This window comes from Tupaia chinensis, unplaced genomic scaffold (genome assembly GCF_000334495.1).
Source record: "Tupaia chinensis unplaced genomic scaffold, TupChi_1.0 Scaffold000023_1, whole genome shotgun sequence".
Lineage (NCBI taxonomy): Eukaryota > Metazoa > Chordata > Mammalia > Scandentia > Tupaiidae > Tupaia > Tupaia belangeri.
The window spans coordinates 943,177-962,725 of NW_006159453.1; the positions used below are offsets into that span (position 1 = coordinate 943,177).

The 19,549-nt window shown below is 40.1% G+C and overlaps 1 protein-coding gene across 1 annotated transcript in view; it reads left to right on the forward strand.

The window, feature by feature from the left end:
* Window positions 1-379: 379 nt before the first annotated feature.
* DIPK1A (divergent protein kinase domain 1A) overlaps window positions 380-19,549 on the forward strand; it is an 89,044-nt gene continuing 69,874 nt past the window's right edge. The window contains exon 1 of the mRNA XM_006140144.3: window positions 380-551. The gene's annotated coding sequence lies outside the window, so the exon portion shown is untranslated. The remainder of the gene's footprint in view (window positions 552-19,549) is intronic.

A 19,549-nucleotide genomic window follows, 5' to 3' on the forward strand; every position in this document is an offset into this window, starting at 1 on the left:
GAAAGAGAGACAAAGAAAAAGTGAGAAATCACCTTCCAAGGGGGATGTTCATGACTTATTCTCTTCTCTTCCATTCTTCCCTTGGGATTTTGGCCATGCACACGACATGTACCCAGTGTGATTTTTCAAGCTACCAGGTCCAAGACTTGAACTGTGGTTGGCCATGTGGGGGGAGTCTAGTGCCTTTAACCACCATGCCACCTGGTGGTTCCTCCTTTTTAACTTTATATTGAAGTGTAACACTCATATGTAAAATTATGCATGTGCTCAAGAAATAGAACCTTATCAGCACTCTAGAAGCCAATACGTTACATTGTTATTATAGTCACTGTGTTACGTAATGGTTTTCCTGGCCCAACCTCTATGGTGCATTCCATAGCATACTCCACTGCAGTATTGGAAGCCACATGGCAACCATTGTTCAAATTTCCAGTCTAGTTGGCCTGAAGACATGCCAGGCACGTGGTGTGGTGCCCAAGATCCAGATGAGCTGGAGGAGGGAGATCGCAGCTTGACCAGATTTTGTGGAGGTTACCCTATCTCTTTTGTAGGTGCGTGCATTCTATCAGGAATTTTTTTAAAAATCTCCTGAACTTATTCCTTCTTAATGAAATTTTGTATTACTTGACCAGCATCTTCCCCTATGTACATTTTTTGAAAAAAAAATTTACTTAATTTATTATTATTATTTTAAAATTTGACTAGAGAGAGAGAGAAAGGGAAAGTGAGGTCTGGGACTTAACTGCAGTCGCCATGTGGGAATCCAGTGCCTTCACCACCACACCACCTGTTGGCCCTCCGTGTTCAGTTTTAATACATAATTACAATCAGTTTTCTAAAATATTCTATTAGGTTTTTTGTTCATTCATCAGACTTACGACAACTTTATTGTTAGTGTGGCTAAGATGGTAGGAGAGAGGCTTAGTCCCAGTAGAGGCACAGGAGGCAGCCCCAGAGAGGTCCACATAGTGGTCCCACTGGACTTGGTGCTAGAAGTGTCCATGGAGTAGACAGAGACTAAATACTGATTCAGAAAGAGCCACCCATTCAGTGATTAGTGGTTGCAGTGTCAGGGTTCCATAAACTTTTTCTCAGGCTCCACAAATACCAGTAGTATCTTAGTCCACTTGTGCCCTGAGAATGGGCAGTTTTTAAATAATAGAAAGTCTGGCCCAGCCTAGCTGCTGCACTCAGTAGCCAACAGTGCTGGAAGCCACAGGCTGACTGGGTTTGAATCGCCTGCCTAGTTGCCCTGTACCATACTGGGTGTGTGCACGTGTACCCAAGATCCTGAAGAGCTAGAGGGCTGGGGAAGAAGAGCATGGTGTAATGAGAGTCTGTCAAGGATGTTTCTCCTTGTCTCTCTCCTGTGTGCACACCCCCTCTATCATAAGTGAAATAACATAAACTTAAAGAAAGAATAGATGACAAATAATAGAAATTAATGTCTCATCATTCTGGAGGCCAAGAAATCAAGGCTCAGAGTCTGGTGAGGGTTTATTTCATTGATCATGTATTTTTGCAGTGTTATCTTCATATATTAGAAGGTGGAAAGGCAAAGAAGGACCAGTCACCATGTCCTTAAACCCATTCATGAAGCGCTCATGGCCTCTTCTAAAGTCCCCACCTCTTAATGCTATTGCATTGGAAATTCAGTATTGACATGAATTCTAGAGAGGACACAGATGTTCAGACCAGAGCAAGCAGTGTATGAGAGTTCCAGTTGCTCCATGTCTTCACCAATATTTGGTATTTCACATCTTCTAAATTTTAGATGTTCTGATGGGTGTAGAGTGACAGCACATTGTGGTTTTGTTTTGCTTTTAATTTTACCAGAGGACACATGCACTCACCAGAGAAAGCCAGAGAGAGAGTGTTGTGGTGCGAGATATTATGAAGATTGAGAAATTAGTTGTAAGAGTCTTTATTCCTGGCCAGAGATTGCCACCCTGGCTAGGAGCTGTCACCTCTGCCACTGGCAGGGCAGCATTTTTAGGATGACAGCCCAGACCCACAGCTTTGCAGCGCATTTAAGCTCAAAAACCACAAGGGAATTTCCAAACTTTGGGGAAGAGTCTGCAAAGGGTGGAGCAGGGGTTTTCAAAGGGAGGAAGACTTGTGAGGGAGGAAGTGCTGCAAGAGTTGTTAAAGTTTCTGGCAAGGCTGTAACACAAGCACTTTACAGATGCAGAACAGCGTGTTTGTTAAATCCTTGTTTTTTTTTACTCTGTTCTATGGGCTGGGTGAGATAGGCCTATGGGATGCATCTTAACCTAACATATTCCATTTTTCTTATAATCTGTTTTAGTCCATCAGAAGAGGGGATGTTGGAGAAGTGAGAAGGCACCCACCATGGGGAGTGGTCACACTACAGTCCCTTTCTCCTCCATTTCTTCCTCCTTTGGGATTGCAGGCATGCATACACATGTGCCTTGCATGTTCATCAAGCCACAGTTCCAGAATTTGAACTGTGCAGTTGGCCATGGGATTCAACCATCTTAATCACCATAGCATAGGCTGGCCCACATTGTAGTTTTTTTGTTTTGTTTTGTTTTTTTTGGGGGGGGGTTGTTTTTATTATAGGGCATGTGTGCACATCATAGAGAGATAAAGTGAGAGAGAAAAAGAGAGAGAGAAATCAGCCCCCAGAGGGGGTAGCCATACCACAATCCTTTCTCTTCTAGTCTTCTCTCAGGATTTTGGACACACATGCACAGGTGCCTGGCATGATTTTCAGGTCTCTGGGTCCAGGACTCAAACTGCACAACCAGCCATGTGGGATCCAGCACCTTAACCTCCACGCCACCTGCTGGCCCCTACATTGTGGTTTTAGTTTGCATTTTTCTGATGACTAATGAGGTTGGGCATCTTTTCAGGTTGCTTTGCCATTTGATTGTTCTCTTTTATAAAGTTATACAAGTTCAGGTCTTTTGTTTGTATTTCTTTTCTTTTCTTGTCTTTTTTTTTTTTTTTAAATTACCATGGAGCTCTTGAGTTCACCAAAAAGAGAAATGGCAACCCCTAATAGAGTGCGTTCATGCTGCAGTTCGTTTTCCTCCATTTCTCCATCCCACCAGGATGCCAGGCATGCATGCCACACATCTGGTGTGTTATTCAAGTCTCAGGGGCCGGAACCAAAACTGTAATCAGATATGTAAAGGATCTGGTTCCTTCTGTATAGCACTCAGTCACTGCTGAGTGGGGCTGGCCTAATATTTCTTTTTCAGTAATTTATATATTTTTCTTTTTCTTTTTGTTTTGTTTTTGAGAGGTTTTTGCTATAGTCGCCAGAAAGACAGAGAGAGACAGAGAGATAGAAAGCGAGAAATCACCCACCCAGGGGGATGGCCACACCACAATCGCTTCTCCTCCACTCTCCTCTTGAGATCTTGGACACATGCGCACACGTGCCCGGTGTGAGTTTAAGCCACCGGGTCTGGGACTCAAACCACACTGTCAGCTACATGGTAGTCCAGCTACATAGCCATCACGCCAACTGCTGGTCCCAGATCTATATATTTTTCTTATTGATGCATAGAATTCTCTTCATCATCCTTTGCCAAATATATTCTCATTATATCTTCTTCCACTTCCTTAGGTTGTCATTTTGTCCTATTAACATTATCCTGGGGACCAGCAGGTGGCATGGTGGTTAAGGCACTGGACTCTCCTGTTTGGCCGTCTGTGGTTTGAGTCCTGGACCTGGTGCCTTGCTTTCTCACTTTCCCTCTCTCTCTGGTCAAATTAAAATAAATAAATGAATAAATAAAAAATAATTCTTTTAAAAAAGTTATTGTTTGGGGGAACCAGCAGTTAGCATAATGGCTATGTCGCTGGACTCCCACGTAGTCGACCGTGGTTCCTGTCTCGGACCCGGTGGCTTAAAACTCACGCCGGGCGCATGTGCGTGCGTGCCCAGGATCCCGAGAGGAGAATGGAGGAGAAGGGATTGCGGCGTGACCATCCCCCCTGGGGGGTGATTTCTCGCTTTCTGTCTCTATGTCTCTCTCTGTCTGTCTGGCAAGCGCACGCGCCCTATAGCGAAAAACCTCTCAAAAAAAAAGTTATCGTTTGATATACAGAAATTCATAATATAATCAAAGTTATCATTTTTTTCTTTTATGATCAGTGTTTTTGTATCCTGTTTAAGAGGGCAGATACTTTAAATATTCTGAGGTCACAGAGATAGTCTGTGATTTTCTCTAAGAGTTTTATTGTCTTTCACATTTAGAACTGCAGTCCATCCAGAAGTGTATGGTGTAATTTTTTTCAGTGAATAGTCAAATGATCCAGTGCTGAGATTTTTTTTTTTTTGGAAAGCAGTATGAATACTTTGGCAATCGTTGGGTTATTCACCAATAGAATGAGTTGAATCCTAACTCAAAAGGAGGCTGAAAGATCGTTTTAAGGTGCCCTTTTCTTAATTGATTCACCATTTAGTCTATACAAAGTAAAGCAGATCCCCACAAGGCGAACGTCACATCTGCTGGCATTGGATGGAAGTGTAACATGAGTAACTGCGTAGTCATGCTTGTAAGTGATCTGTGATAGGTTAGTCACCACCATTTAATGTGCTAGGAGAGAGTTCAGAGTTATTAGAGAGAGAGAGATCTGACAATATCCAGTTTGGTCTTTATGTGAAAGGTTTTAAAACATTAAGACTATTAATACTAATCATGCCTAACATTTATAGAACAACTTACAAAGTACTTTCATTTATAAATTTAGTATTTAATTTTGATTCGTATACTGTTAAAATTATTTTAAGGTTTTCAAGAATTGTTCCAGTTTAATACGGGGGTGGACCCTATTCATAACAGCTCATTAGCTTTATAAATATTTTGGTAAAACCAGTAACCCAGTTGCCTTATCACCCTAATCCAACCATCTTTACCAGACAGTTCTAGATAAACCAACCCTGAGAAATAGAGCCCCGGAATACAGTTTATTCTGTCAAAGGGATGTTAGGCTTCAGTGTGTGCTTGGAACAAGGTATCTGCCGTCCCGCAAGTGAGCTAGAGCTTGGAGGAGTGTGAAACTCACAGATCTTGGTAACCTCCTGTTCCGTATGTTTTCCTCTTACAACCATCAATTGGATTAGCTCTTTAGGATGCCTTTTTCTAATACTTCACAAATGAACCTTTCTGTTTTATACCTGTTAGCTATGAGACAAAGGACCTAAAGGCAATTAAATTGGACAGAAAAACTGGTAAGAATTTAATAATGTAATGCAACGGTCTTCAAATTTGCATGATCTACTCAACTGTCACCTTTTGACAGCTGGTGGGTACAGGGACCGTGATAATACTTTTTTGGTTTTCCCTAGAGTAGCTAGCGGTGAATTGCAAATAATGACACCTATAGTCTGTGTGAATAATAGTCATGTCAGGTAGTAGAAAAGTGAGGGTAAAAGTTGTTTCTACTATTGGTAGATCCTTCTCCACAAATAACCTATTAGCTGAATGGACTTAACCTATAATAAATCTTCCAGGGCCAAATATAACAGCATTTGGTAAAGCACTAGGTAAAGGCTCTTGATATCTGAAACAGCACATAGTACTTGTTATGGTGATTCTGGCAGAACTGAACTAAAACAACTGCTCTAAACTTTTATGTTCTTCTCTTTTCCACCTTCAGAGACCTGTACTTAGGTTTTCAATACCATCTGTTAGTCAAATGAGTGCAGAAAGTTGAACCAAATCTCTATAATCTCAGCTGTGTACGATATTTTTCTGACAGTATTGTTTTTCTCTCTAACTCTAGCAGAGCCAAATCAGTGATGGCTGTTTTATAGTAGAGAGCTTTCCTGTGTTTTAACTTTTTCACCTGGGTATGGACCATATGTTTATTTCTTTGTCCTATTATTTGAATAAGTTATAAGACAATAAGGATAAGTTAAGATCTTATTTTTGAGTTATCTGGAATGATATTTTATTTGCCTTAGGGTGTGTGCCTTCTCCAGAGAGAGAGAGAGAGACAGAGACAGACAGTGAGGGAATGTGAGAAATCACCTCCATCCCAGGGGGTATGGCCATGCCACAATCCCTTTTCCTCCATTCTCCTCCCAGGATCTTGGGGGTACACACACACACACACACACACACACACACACACACGGCTGGCATGATTTTCAAGCCATTTAAAAGCCACTGGGTCCAGTATTCGAACCGCAATTGGCTGTGTGAGAGTTCAGTGATGTAACCACTATGATGTAACCACCATCTGCAGGCCTCTGGGATCATATTTTAAATGATAAAATTAATGTTAGTGATCTTGATCCAACCTGTTGTACTACAGATAAGGACAGAATAGGCTTAAGCCAGAAAGCTAATCAAGAGTAGAGCTGAGGGACCAGCAGTTAGCATAATGGCTATGTCGCTGCACTCCCATGTAGTCGACTGCAGTTTGAGTCCCGGGCCAGGCAGCTTAAACTCACACCGGGCGTGTGTGTGTACATGCCCAAGATCCCGAGAGGAGAATGGAGGAGAAAGGATTGCGGCATGGCCATCCCCCATGGGGGGTGATTTCTTGCTTTCTGTCTCTCTTTCTGGTGAACGCATGCGCCCTATAGCAAAAACCTCTCCAAAAAAAAAAAAAAAAAGAAAAGAGTAGAGCTGAGAATTAAATCTTATCTTGTGACCCTACTTTCAGTGAGCCTCTCCCTCCTTTTAAATATGTTGGACCAGGACTGGCAGGCAGCATGGCAGTTAAGATGCTGGACTCCCACATGGCTGACTCTGGTTTGAATCTTAGACCTAGTGGTTTGCTTTCTCACTTTCCCTTTCTCTCTCTGATCAAATTTAAAAAAATAGTAATAAAATTAAACAAACAATTCTTAATTTTTTTAAAAAAATTAATAAACATATTGTATCATAATAAAAAAACACTTCCCAAATTTAAAGATTTAGAATTCTTAATTGTGTCTTAATAGTTTATTTATTTATTACTTTCAAAATATTTACATTTAATTACTGTACCTCTTTCTAGCATACAAAATGGTTTTCCTAGCATGTACAGTGCATATTAGTCAACAATATTACCATATACATTATCATCAACAGATAATTTTTCATTTTTATATCTGTTAAATGGTTCTCTCCTTCTCCCCCCTCCCCCATCTTCTTCCTCTCCCTCAATGTTTTACTAGCTTTAAAAAAACAGTTCTGGGGCCAGCGTGCGGCATGGTGGTTAAGGCACTGAACTCCCACATGGCCAACCATGGTTCGAGTACTGGACCTGGTGGCTTATTTTTTCATTTTCTCTCTTTCTCTCCAGTGAGCACATGCACCCTGTAGCAAATTTTAAATAATAATAATAGGGACCAGCAGGTGGCATGGTAGTTAAGGGCACTAGAGTCCCACATGGCTGACAGTGGTCCAAATCCCGGACTTGGTGGCTTGCTTTCCCACTTTCCGTCTCTCTCTCACTCTGTTCCTTTCTGGTCAAAATAGAAATAAATAAATAAGTTAAATACAATAATTAAAAAATAATAATGATAAGTAAAATTTTTAAATTATTAAAAAATAAACAGTTTTAAATCTCACTTAACTCAGATGAATATGGAACTTGAAATACAGTCTTTTTAAAAACTGTTCTGGGGGCCAGCAGGTATCATGATGGTTAAAGCACTGGGTTCCCACATGGCTGGCCATGGTTTGAGTCTCAGACCCGGCAGCTTCAAACTCATGCCAGGTACATGTGATTGTGTGCCTGGCATCTTGCGAGGAGAGTGGAAGAGGGGATTATGATGTGACTATCTCCACTGGGGGTGATTTCTCACTTTCTGTCTCTCTTCTGGTGAGCACATGCTCCCTATAGCAGAAATCTCTCTAAATAAATAAATAAATGAAAACTATTCTGTATATTTTAATGCAGAGTAAAAATATGTTGCCATTTTTAGCAAAATACTGAATGGGAAAAAGCCTACCCATGACTTTAAAATTTTAAAGATTTTGAAGACTTAGATAAAAATATTCTGAAATGTGAGTTACATGTTATTATTATTATTTTAGGGCTTTTATTTTTTTATTTTTAATTTTTTTTTGCTAGAGGGTGCATGTGTTTGCCAGAGAGAGACCGAAGGAGAGGGAAAATGAGAGATTACCTCCCAAGGGGGTGATTGCAACTATGCCACAATCCTTTTTTTTCCGTTCTCCTTTGGGATTTTGGGTACACACTTGCACCTGGCATGATTTTTCAAGCCTCTGGATCTGGGACTCCTACCATACAATTGACCATGTGGGATCCAGTACCTTAATCTCCATGCTACATGCTGGCCCAGAACATATTTTTTTTTTGATATTTAGAAGATTTTAAGGCATTACTCAATATTGAAAGATTATTGAACTAGAAGTCTCAATACCTAATCTTTCTTTCTTTCTTTTCTTTTTTTTTTTTTTTTTTTTTTTGACTTTCGGCTATAGGGCATAAGCTCTTGCTGAAGAGAGAAACAGAGAGACAGAACGTGAGAAATCACCCCCTGGGAGTTGGCCACACTGCAAACCCTCCTCCTCCATTCTCCTTTCGGGATTTTGGTCATGCACCTGACATGAGTTTTAAGCGGCCAGGCCCCGGACTTGAACTGCAGTTGACTATGTGGGAGTCCAGCAATGTAACCATTGTGCCATCTGCTGGTCCCAAGATATACATTTTGTCCTGTCACCAACTAGTGTGATTTTGGACAAATGGGCTAAACTTCTTTGGGCTTCACTTTGCTTGTCCGTAACATAAAGGAATAGGACTAAAATTATGTAAATAACAGTAAATAACTCTCATTATTGCTAAATGTGAGAAGTTAGGCAGAGCAAATTTGTTGTCAGAAGTCTTTGGACATGAAAATGATCTGTGCCTAATATTCTTCATCTTGACACTACTAAGTAACCACAGACCTGCCCACCAGCAATCAATCTCCATCTGCAGAACAGCCACTGTTGTCCATGGATAGCCGTCTGGAGAAGAGCCAGATTTTATTTTTGCCAGAAACACTCTTGGCAGATCTGTATCCCTAGAGATGTCTGTTTAATTTTGTGGTGCAGTGCATACTTTAGTGAAAAAGAAGAATGCTGAGCTGTTTGATTCTGAATTTTCTCAGAGATAGCTCATGTTCATTTGTTTCCATGCTATCTGTGTTTCACGATGTTTTTGAGGGTGGAGATGAGCCAAAATGAAAAGAAGAAGGTGAGAAACCTTCCACAGTGTCTGCTGACTCAGGAAATGTATTTAAGCTGTGTATGCTTACACAAATTGAAAACATATATGTATATAAATTTGAATGTCTTGTCAGATTTGTCATTTTACACTTTCTGATGCTCTTTGATTTTAAACTAATCTAGCTTTAAACTTAACAAAAAATATTTTATGAAAAATTGACACATCGTACAAGTCATTTCAAGACTATTCCATTATCTTACCATCTGGAAATAAAGATAAAAGTATCTGAATTTGTATAAATTCACCACTGTTTTCATTCATTTATAGGGTAAAGATTCTAATTAACATCTGGCTTTAAAATTCATTTGTTTCAGAAAGTTTATTTTGTGACAAAAAGTTATATGCCAAGAATTTAAATACCCAAATTCCTTCAACTATAGAAGTAAATCCATTTAGGGACCAGCAGTTGGCATAATGGTTATGTTGCTGGACTCCCATGTAATGACCGCAGTTTGAGTCCCAGATCTATCTGGTGGCTTAAATTCACGCCGGGTGAGTGTGTATGCGTGTACAAGATCTCGAGTGGAGAATGGAGGAGAGGGGATTGCGGCATGGCCATCTCCTCTGGGGAGGGTAATTTCTCTCTGTCTCTCTCTGTCTTTCTGGCAAGCGCACGCACCCTATAGCAAAAACCTCTCCAAAAAAAAAAAAAAACTAAATCCAGTTGAGGTTGCATTTATTAAAATGCCATTGTGTGTCACCACTGATCTGTATTCTTCATTATCTTCATTCTTTCAGTCTTCTAAATACTTTCCACATTCTTTTCTTCTAACTTCCATTCCATTTATTGACTGATCCTAATAATTTTACCTTCATAATGTCTCTCAGATCGTACTCTTTATCTTTCTTGCATTTGGCCTCTCCTAATCCAGGCAGGGCCTAGATTGCAACAGCTTCCTAGCTAGTCCCCCTGCTCTTAATATTCCCTTTCGAAATTATTAGGCTAACATCCAGATTAATCTTTAAACACCAATTTTACCATGCTGTATATCTGTCTAGAAACCTTAAAACTTCCTTTTTTTTATTTGGAGAGACTTTTGCTATAGAGCGCGTGTGCTTGCTAGAGAGACAAAAAGACAAAGTGAGAAATCACCCCCCCCCCCAGGGGAGATGACCACACCTTAGTCCCTTCTCTTCCATTCTTCTTTTGCAAAAGTGGGCACACACGCACACATGCCTGGCATGGCACGTAAAACCATGGGATCCATAGCCTTGACCGTTACATCATCTGCTGGCCCCCGGAAATCTTAAAACTAATTTTAAAAAATTATTTCTTCAGCAGTGTGAGAAACAGAGACAGCACCCTCAATAGGATCGTGGTGCCAAAGTCTACCCCCAGACTTTGCCAGATCTGGATCATGGGCACAACTGTGCCTGGCATACTCAGGGAGGTGTCTGACCCAAACTCAGAACCACTCATGTGGATTAGCTTTGCAGGATGTTGTGTTTTACTATTGTGCCACTACTCAGCCGCTTAGAAATCTTAAAAGTTCTTCATTCAAGTCTCAATACCATAAGCATTTTATTTTTTTTTGAGAGGTTTCCGCTATAGGGCACATGTGCTCGCCAGAAAGACAGAGACAGACAGAGAGACAGAAAGTGAGAAATCACCCCCCAGGGGGGGATGGCCACACTTCAATCTCTTCTCCTCCATTCTCCTCTCGGGATCTTGGGCACGCACGCACACGCGCCCGGTGTGAGTTCAAGCCACTGGACTCAAACTGCGGTCAGCTACATGGGAGTTCAGTGACAGCCATTACACTAACTGCTGGTCCCTTTTTAAAATTAATTAATTAATTAATTTTTTTACCATAAGTATTTTAAAGCCTTCTATATGTTGTTCTTTCTTTTCTATCCAACTGATTTAACTTAGCAAATATTGTTGTATCTACATATGAGACTGTGTGAAGGTAAAAATAAATAAAATTTAGCTTCCTGAAGATGAATAATAGCATTAATGTTAACAACATCCAGGATTTTTTTCATTAAGGAATATGTTCTACTTAATTCCATCCTACTTAAATTATTTTTGCTAAGGTTATGAATGATCTCCTTGTTGTCAAATTCATCACACAATTTTCCATCCTAATTGTACTTTACTTTGTTGTGGCTTTGTATGCTATTGACCATGCCTGCTTGCCTCCTTGACTTCATTTTTTCTTTAGTTTTTGGGTATATAAACTAATCACATTTTCTAGAAATTTCTTTCTTTTTTTTTTTTTTAAGAATTTTATTTGTTTTGTTTTGTTTTGTTTTGTTTTGTTTTTTTAATTGACCAGGGAGAAAGAGAGAAAGAAGGTGAGAAACCAAGCCACCAGGTCCAGGACTCAAGATGCCGTTGACCTTGTGGGAGTCCAGTGCCTTAACCACCATGCCACCAACTGGCCCCTGGAATTTTTTTTCTAAGAAACAGAATTTGATTTGTTTGCTCTTTATTTTAGGTTCTTTTTTTTATTAGTTTCTGTTTTTATTTTTTCTTTCTTTTTACTAACTTGGGTTTTTAAATTTCTGTTTCTTTTGCTGTTGTTTTTCTTTTTGAGATGTTCATTTAGTTTTTTAATTTAAAGACCAAAAGAAGAAGGAGGGGGAGGCATGGAAGAGGAGGTTTGGGCTAGCTCCTGGGTCTGGTAGTTAAGGGAGCTGGATCTCACATGGCTGACCATGCTTTGATTCCTGGCCTTGGTGACTTGAAAAACACATCAGGTGTATGTGCATGCAAGCTCAAAATTCTGATGGGGTGGAGAGATGGAGTAGGGATTATGGTGTGACCATGCCCATTGAGAGGTGTTTTCTCCATATCTTTTTCTCTCTCTGCCTTTTTCTTTGGTGAGCGCATGAGGCAAAAGACAAAAAGACTTGATTTTTAAAGCAGTTTAAGAGTTACAGCAAAGTTGAGTAGAAAACATAGAGTTCCAGTGTGTACTTCATACCCACACAAGTACACCTGCTACGCTCCTGGCATACTGCACTGGAGTGGTACCGTTAGAGCTGCTTTGACACATCACTGTCACCCAAGGTCCATAGGCTATATTAGTGTTCATTCTTGGCAGTTTACCTTATATGGGGGTTCACAAATGTATAATGACTTGAATCTAATATTATAGTATCATACAGGACAATTTCACTGCTTTAAAAATCCTCCATGCTCTATTCATCCCTCTCTCCCTCCACTCCCAGGCAAACACTTACCTTTTAATGTCTCCACAATTTTGCCTTTTCCAGAATGTCATATAGTTGGGATTCAACAATATGTAGCCTTTTTGGATTGGCTTCTTTTACTTAGTAATATGTATTTAACTTTTTCCCATTTCTTTTCATGGCGTGATTGGTCATCTCTATTTAGCCCTGAATAATATTCCATTGTCTGGATGGACTGTGATTAATTTATCCATTTACCCATTAAAGGACATTGTGCTTACTTCCAAGTTTTGGCAATTCCATGAGAACTCTCTGTATTTTCTGCTAAATTTTTGTATACATCTCGAATTAGCCTAAAAGGTCTATTTATTTAAAAAATAAGAAAACACATCTCTAAATCTATTCATTTAACAAATATTTGTTTAATACCGCCTATGTGCCAAAGAAGGAGTGAAGTACTAGAAGTAATAAATTACATAAGACGTATTTCTTGCAAGGAGTGTATACTCTAGTGAGGAAAGTAAATCAATAATTGGAGTATTATTTGCTGTGTCAGTGTGTAGAGTGTTACTTGACCCAGGAAAGGACTGTCTTAGTCTGGGTCGAGATAAAGAAGGGAGTGATAGAGAAGGATTCTCAGAGGTCATGCTTGGCTTGAGATATTTAGAGAGAATAGCAGTTAAAAATAATGGATAAAAATTTGTATGTGCGAGAATAGGGACCTTGAAGAGATAATATGTTATATAGACAAAACTATCTGAAAGGACATAGTGGTAAGAAGCAGCATGGCATAATCAAAAAATCACAAAAAACATTTGGGGTGTGCAGGTTATGAATCTAAGGGGCAGTTACTATGAAGGGCCATGTGTATTAAGTGAACCGGAATACTGCGTCATGACGGCTAAGGAAAGTTACTGAACATGGATTAAGCTGCTATTAGAAGACCCAGATACTGGAAATGAGGAGGAGACTAACACGCAGATATGAAAGGGAAGCAAAGCCAAAATGGGCAGTGGAGAGTAGGAGCTGTAATTTTAGGGCCTCCATGAGGTGAAGAGAAAAGGCTTCAGGCCTGTGAGAGTCAAAGACTTGGAACTGATCAGTGTCTTTAAAGTTGGGAGCCTCAGAATGCTATGATGCCCTTCAGAAAGGTACAGAACTGCCCCACTCCCCTGGCCTAAGAAAGCAGCAGGAGGGAACCAGCAGTTAGCGTAATGGCTATGTCGCTGGACTCCCACGTAGTCGACCACGGTTTGAGTCCCGGACCCAGTGGCTTAAAACTCACTCCAGGCGTGTGTGCATACGTGCCCAAGATCCCCAGAGGAGAATGGAGGAGAAGGTATTGCGGCGTGACCATCCCCCCGGGGGGTGATTTCTCGCTTTCTGTCTATCTGTCTCTGTCTGTCTGGCGAGCGCACGCACCCTATAGCGAAAAACCTCTCCAAAAGAAAAAAGAAAAAGAAAGCAGCAGGAGCTTAAAACTGGGGTTTTAGGCCTTTGATGAGTCAGAAAGAAGGAATGGAACAGGAGGGAGGAGATAGCCAGTAATCTAAGCCTAAACCACTCAGCTCATGGTGTTTTACTGACCCAAGTGCTTGGTTCAGAGGTGGTTGTATTTTCTAAAAACTATTCAGTTGGAGTGAAGCCCAGGACCATGTTCAGTGGTTTAGCTAATGATAACCTCTTTTTCCTTTTCTGGATTTGGAGATGGAAGCATGTAGCTCAGGAGACTGCCGATTCTGTTAAGAAAGTTAGCATTAGGATAAAGATGAACCTCTGGAAGGCAGATGAAGGATGAAAGCAACTTAGGTGATAGTATACTGAGGCTAAACCACACTGGTAATGGCATGATAGATTACTCACACTAGCCTCCCACAGATAAAAACTTATCGAAGTCTCTGTGAAGCACATATATGGATGGGTGTGTGTGTAAAATGTACTTAAGATATATATGGATGTGTGTGTGTGTGTTTTACACAGCTATTTGACAGTACTGAAAAGAACGAAAAGAAATTTGGAAAGAAAGGAACTAGTCCAAGGCTACTCCCCAGTTTGTGCCTGGCTCCAGAGGCAAAGTCTTGGATAACTTGGTTCAGGACAAGCAGAACAACTAGGAACTAAGGAGAAAATCTTGGGACAGAAGGGATTAGCACAAATACTAACCCCAAAACCTGCATTTAAAATCTGCCCAACTCTTACATTTATACGGAGAGACCTTAGGGAATGCAATGAAAAGGCAGCATCTGAAAGCTAAAAGAATTGATAAGAGGTTTTAGCAGTTGCTGACAGCAGGAAAAAACAGAATTTGGACACTGAATCCAACCAGATTAATTGCCTGCTAGACTAGTTTTAAGAGGAATAGGGACCAGCAGATGGCATAATTGTTGTGTTGCTGGACTCCTGGGTAGTCAACCATGGTTCAAGTCCTGAACTCAGCAACTTTAAACATGCTGGGCGTGTGCGCATATGTGCCCAAAATCCCGAGAGGAGAATGGAGGAGAGGGGATTGTAACCTGGCCATCCCTCCAAGGGGTGATTTCTTGTTTTTCGTCTCTGTGTCTCTCTCACTCTCTTCAGCAAGCACATTAGCCCTATAGCAAAAATCTCTTTTTTAACAAAAAGATAGGGGCTAGCAGGTGGCATGGTGGTTGAGGTGCTGGTCTCTCACATGCTGACTGTGGTTTGAGTCCTGGACTCAGTAGCTTGCTTTCCACTTTCTCTTTCTGTCTCTCTCTGTCTTTCTCTGGTCAAATTAAAAAATAAATAATAACAAATAAATAAATCTCTAGGAAAAAAATTTTTAAAAGAAGAATATAGCAGGGGGTACCTGACCATGGTTTGAATTTTGGACCTGATGGCTTGCTTTCTTACTTTCTCTCTGCCTGTCTGTCTCTAGTGAGTGCACGTGCCCTGTGCCAAATTAAAAAATAATAATAAGGATAAAATTATAAAAAAGAAATACAAACCTAAAAAAAAGTTAATCATTAGTAGACCTGTACTATGTGTATAAGAAATACTAAAATAAATTCTTTAAACTGAAGGGAAATGGCACTAGAGAGTAACTTACATCTTCAGAAGTCAATGAAGATCAATAGAAATGTTTAAGGAAGGACATTAAGGAGAAAAATAGAGAGGCAGGAACCAGTAGTTAGCATAATGGCTATGTCTCTGGACTCCCATGTAGTCGACCGCGATTCGCATCCTGGACCCGGTGGCTTAAAACTCAAGCTGGGCGCGTGTGCGTGCGTGCCCAAGATCCCAAGAGGAGAATGGAGGAGAAGGGATTGCGGCGTGACCATCCCCCCTGGGGGGTGATTTCTCGCTTTCTGTCTCTATGTCTCTCTCTGTCTGTCTGGCAAGTGCACGCGCCCTATAGCGAAAATCTCTCCGAAAAAAAAAAAAAGAGAGAGAGGCAAGGCATTTATGGGACAAAGAAATGGATTATTATCTATTGAAGATAACTTTCTAGAATGGTGAACTGGACTGGTGAGAAATGTACACCTGTTGGAATATTCACTTTGTAAGCTAAGTAACTTGATTGAATGTATAAAAGAAATAGAAATAAAAATTTTAAAAAGAAATGTTTAAAAAGTGGATAAATATAAGGCTATGTAAATCTTTTTTTTTTTTAAGTTTATTTATTTTCTGAGCAACAGAGAGGAGAGATACCGAACATCCAGCCCCTGCCTTTCAGCCAGCCTGAAGTGTTCAGGCTGACTTGGGATCCAAATCCCTGGGCCTGCCTACTTGGCTGCAGTGTTATACAGTGGCACTTCAAGTGTACTCCAGTGGCCCCTGTACTTCCACAACTGGGCCTATATATTATCTTTTTCTCTTAATTTCTTTAAAAGACATGTTGGTGTTTACAAATAAATTAAAGCAGAACCAGCAGATGGTGTAATAGTTACAGAGCTGGACTCCCATGTAGTCGACTGTGGTTCGAGTCCCAGACCTTGAAGCTTCAGACTCACGCCGGACACATGTCCATGCATGCCCAAGATCCCGAGAGGAAAATGGAGGAGAAGGGATTGCGGTGTAGCCATCTCCCTTCCCTGGGGGGTGCTTTCTTACTTTCTGTCTCTCTGGCAAGCACACATACCCTATAGCAAAAATCTCTCTCTTAAAAAAAAAAAAAAAAGGCACTGTATTGTGAGGCTTATAACAATAGCACAAAGAAGTATTGGTGTAAATAGAATTATGTAGTAGTGCAGAATTTTAAATTCTTAAGTAGACTGCATTAAGTTAAAGATAATTTTTTAAAGAGGTTTTTACCATAGTGTGTGCTCACTAGAGAGAGAGACAGAGGCAGCGAGTGGGAAAGTGAGAAATCATCCCCGAAGGGGGATGGCCATGCTGCAGTTCCTTCTCCTCCATACTCCTCTTGTGATCTTGGGCACACAGGCACATGCACCTAGTATGATTTTCAGGCTACCAGGTCTGGAATTCAAACTGTGGTCGGCCATGTGGGAATCTATCAACATAACCTCTATACCATCTGCTGGTCCCTAAAGATACATATTTTAAGTTTCTAAAGCAACCAGTAATACAAAAATGCAAAGAGTTATAGGTAAAAATCCAGTGAGAGGGCCAGCAGGTGGTATGGTGGTTGAGGCACTGCATCCCACATGACCTACTCCACAGTTACAGGTCCCAGACCTGGTAGCTTAAAAAACACACTGGGCTCTGTGTGTGTGTGTGTGTGTGTGTGTGTGTGTGTGTGTGTGTCCGTGCGTGCCCAACATCCCAAGACGAATAGAGGAGTGGGGATTATGGTGTGGCCATCCCTTGGGGAGTGATTTCTCATTTTCCCCTCTCTCCAGCGAACACATGCACCTAATGGCAAAAAAATCAAAAAAGAAAAAAGAGATACAACATTACTCTCACTAGTATGGCTATGATAATAATAATAATTTTTTAAAAAAGCATTCACAAAGATGTGGAGAAATAGGAACTGATGCATTATTTTTTATTTTTTTAAAGAATTATTTATTTAATTTTATTTATTCATTTATATTTTAATTTGACCAGAGAGAGAGAGAGAGAAGGAAAACAAGAAATTTAGCCACCAAGTTGGGGATTCGAACTGTGGCTGGCCATGTGAGAATGTCCAGCATCTCAACCACCATGCCACCTGCTGGTTCCCGGAACTGATGCATTATTAGTGGGAATGTAAAATACTGCAGCTGCTTTAGAAAATAGTTTGGCACTTTTTAAAAAATTATTTCCTTTATATTATTTATCATAGTTATTTTCAGTTACCTAGAGTGAGACAGAGAGAGAGAGAAAGCAAGAAAGCAAGCTGCCAGTTCCAGGACTCTAACCGTGGTTGGCCATGTGGGAGTCCAACGCCCCTAACCACTACACCACCTGCTGGCCCCAGCACTTCTTTTTAAAATAAGAACTATTATTTTTACTTCCTCCCTCTCTCTCTCTCTCTCTCTTCCTCTCTTTCTATCTGTCTTTCTCTCTCGCTATCTCTCTCTCTTTCTTTCTTTCTTTCTTTCTTTCTTTCTTTCTTTCTTTCTTTCTTTCTTTCTTTCTTTCCTTCCTTCCTTCCTTCCTTCCTTCCTTCCTTCCTTCCTTCCTTCCTTCCTTCCTTCTCTATTTATTTTAATTTGACCAGAGAGGGACAGAGCAAGAGGGAGATAGAGAAAGTGAGAAAGCAAGCCACCAGGTCTGGGACTTGAACAGTGGTTGGCCATGTGGAAGTCCAGCACCCTTTATCACCACACCACCTGCTGGCCCCAGTTTGGCACTTCTTTAACAAAATAAATGTACAGTTATGTAATATCAGCAGTTCCATTCCTAAATACATAAGTGAAATAAAAACATAGATCTACACAGAAACATATATATAAAAGTTCTTAGCAGCATTTATAATAGTCAAAAAGTAGCAGCAACTCAGATGTTCATCAATTGATGAATGGAAAAAATAAAGTGTGGTATATTCATACAAGGGGATGCTACTCAGTAATGAGAAGAACTGATGTACTGACTCACATCCAACATGGATGACATCTGAAAACATTAGGTGAAAGAGGCCGGTCACAAAACATGTATCTGGCAGAGAACTTGTATCAAGAATATGAAATACGGAACTAACAATGGCACAGTGGTAAAATGTGATGTTCTGCAAGGCTGGCCCTTATGGGAAGGTCTTTGGTTCCTGTCTGGAGACGTCCCTGTGTGTGCTGGACATCCACATGTCCACGATCTGAGGCTGGCTGACACTAGGGGTAGATCATGATATCAAACTCTTTAGGGGGTTCTGTGTGTCTGTTTCTCTCACTCATGAAGGAGATAAGTGGATATACTTTTTGAAAAATACATAAAATAACTCAATAAATAACATCTGTCCCCAAATATTTAAAAGACTTAAATATGTCACAATAGAAAATACATGGGGGCCAGAGATATATGGTTGTTAAGGCGCTGGACTCCCACATGGCCATGGTTTGAGTCCTAGACCTGGTGGCTTGCTTTCTCACTTTCTCTCTCTCTCTCTGTCTCTCTCTCTCTAGTGATTGCACATGCCCTATAACAAATTTTAAAATAACAATAAGTAAAAGTAAATAAATAATTATTTTTAAAAAAGAAGTTATATGGGTGGCATCATTAGTCATTAAGGAAATACAAATTAAAACCATAATGATATACTTCCTATTCCCGGATTGCTTAAAATGAATAAGACAAAACGCACCAAATGTTGGCAAGAATGTAAAACAACTGAAATTCTCATACATTGTAGTTGGAAATGTAAAGTAGTAAAACCACTTTGGAAAAATTTTGTCAGTATCTTACAAAGTTAAACATGTATTTATCCTTTGACTTGGTAATTCCATGCCTACGTATTTATACCAGAGAGATGAAAACATATTCCACAAAAAGAGTTGTATAAGAATGTTCATAGCAAATTTATACACAGGATAGAAAACTACAGCAATCCACAAGTCCATCCACCAGAGATTAGATAAAGAAATTGGGATTATATATTTGTGAGGGAATGCTACTCATCAGTAAAAAGGAACGAACTAGTCATACATGCAATGACATGGATTAATTAGGAGATAATGCTGTGTGGAAAAAAAAATACATGAAATAGCACCTATTGAATTATTTCATTTATATGAAATTATAGAACTGGCAAACTTAATTTCTGGTGAAAAATAAGTGGAACAGAGGTTGCCCAGGCCTGAAAGTG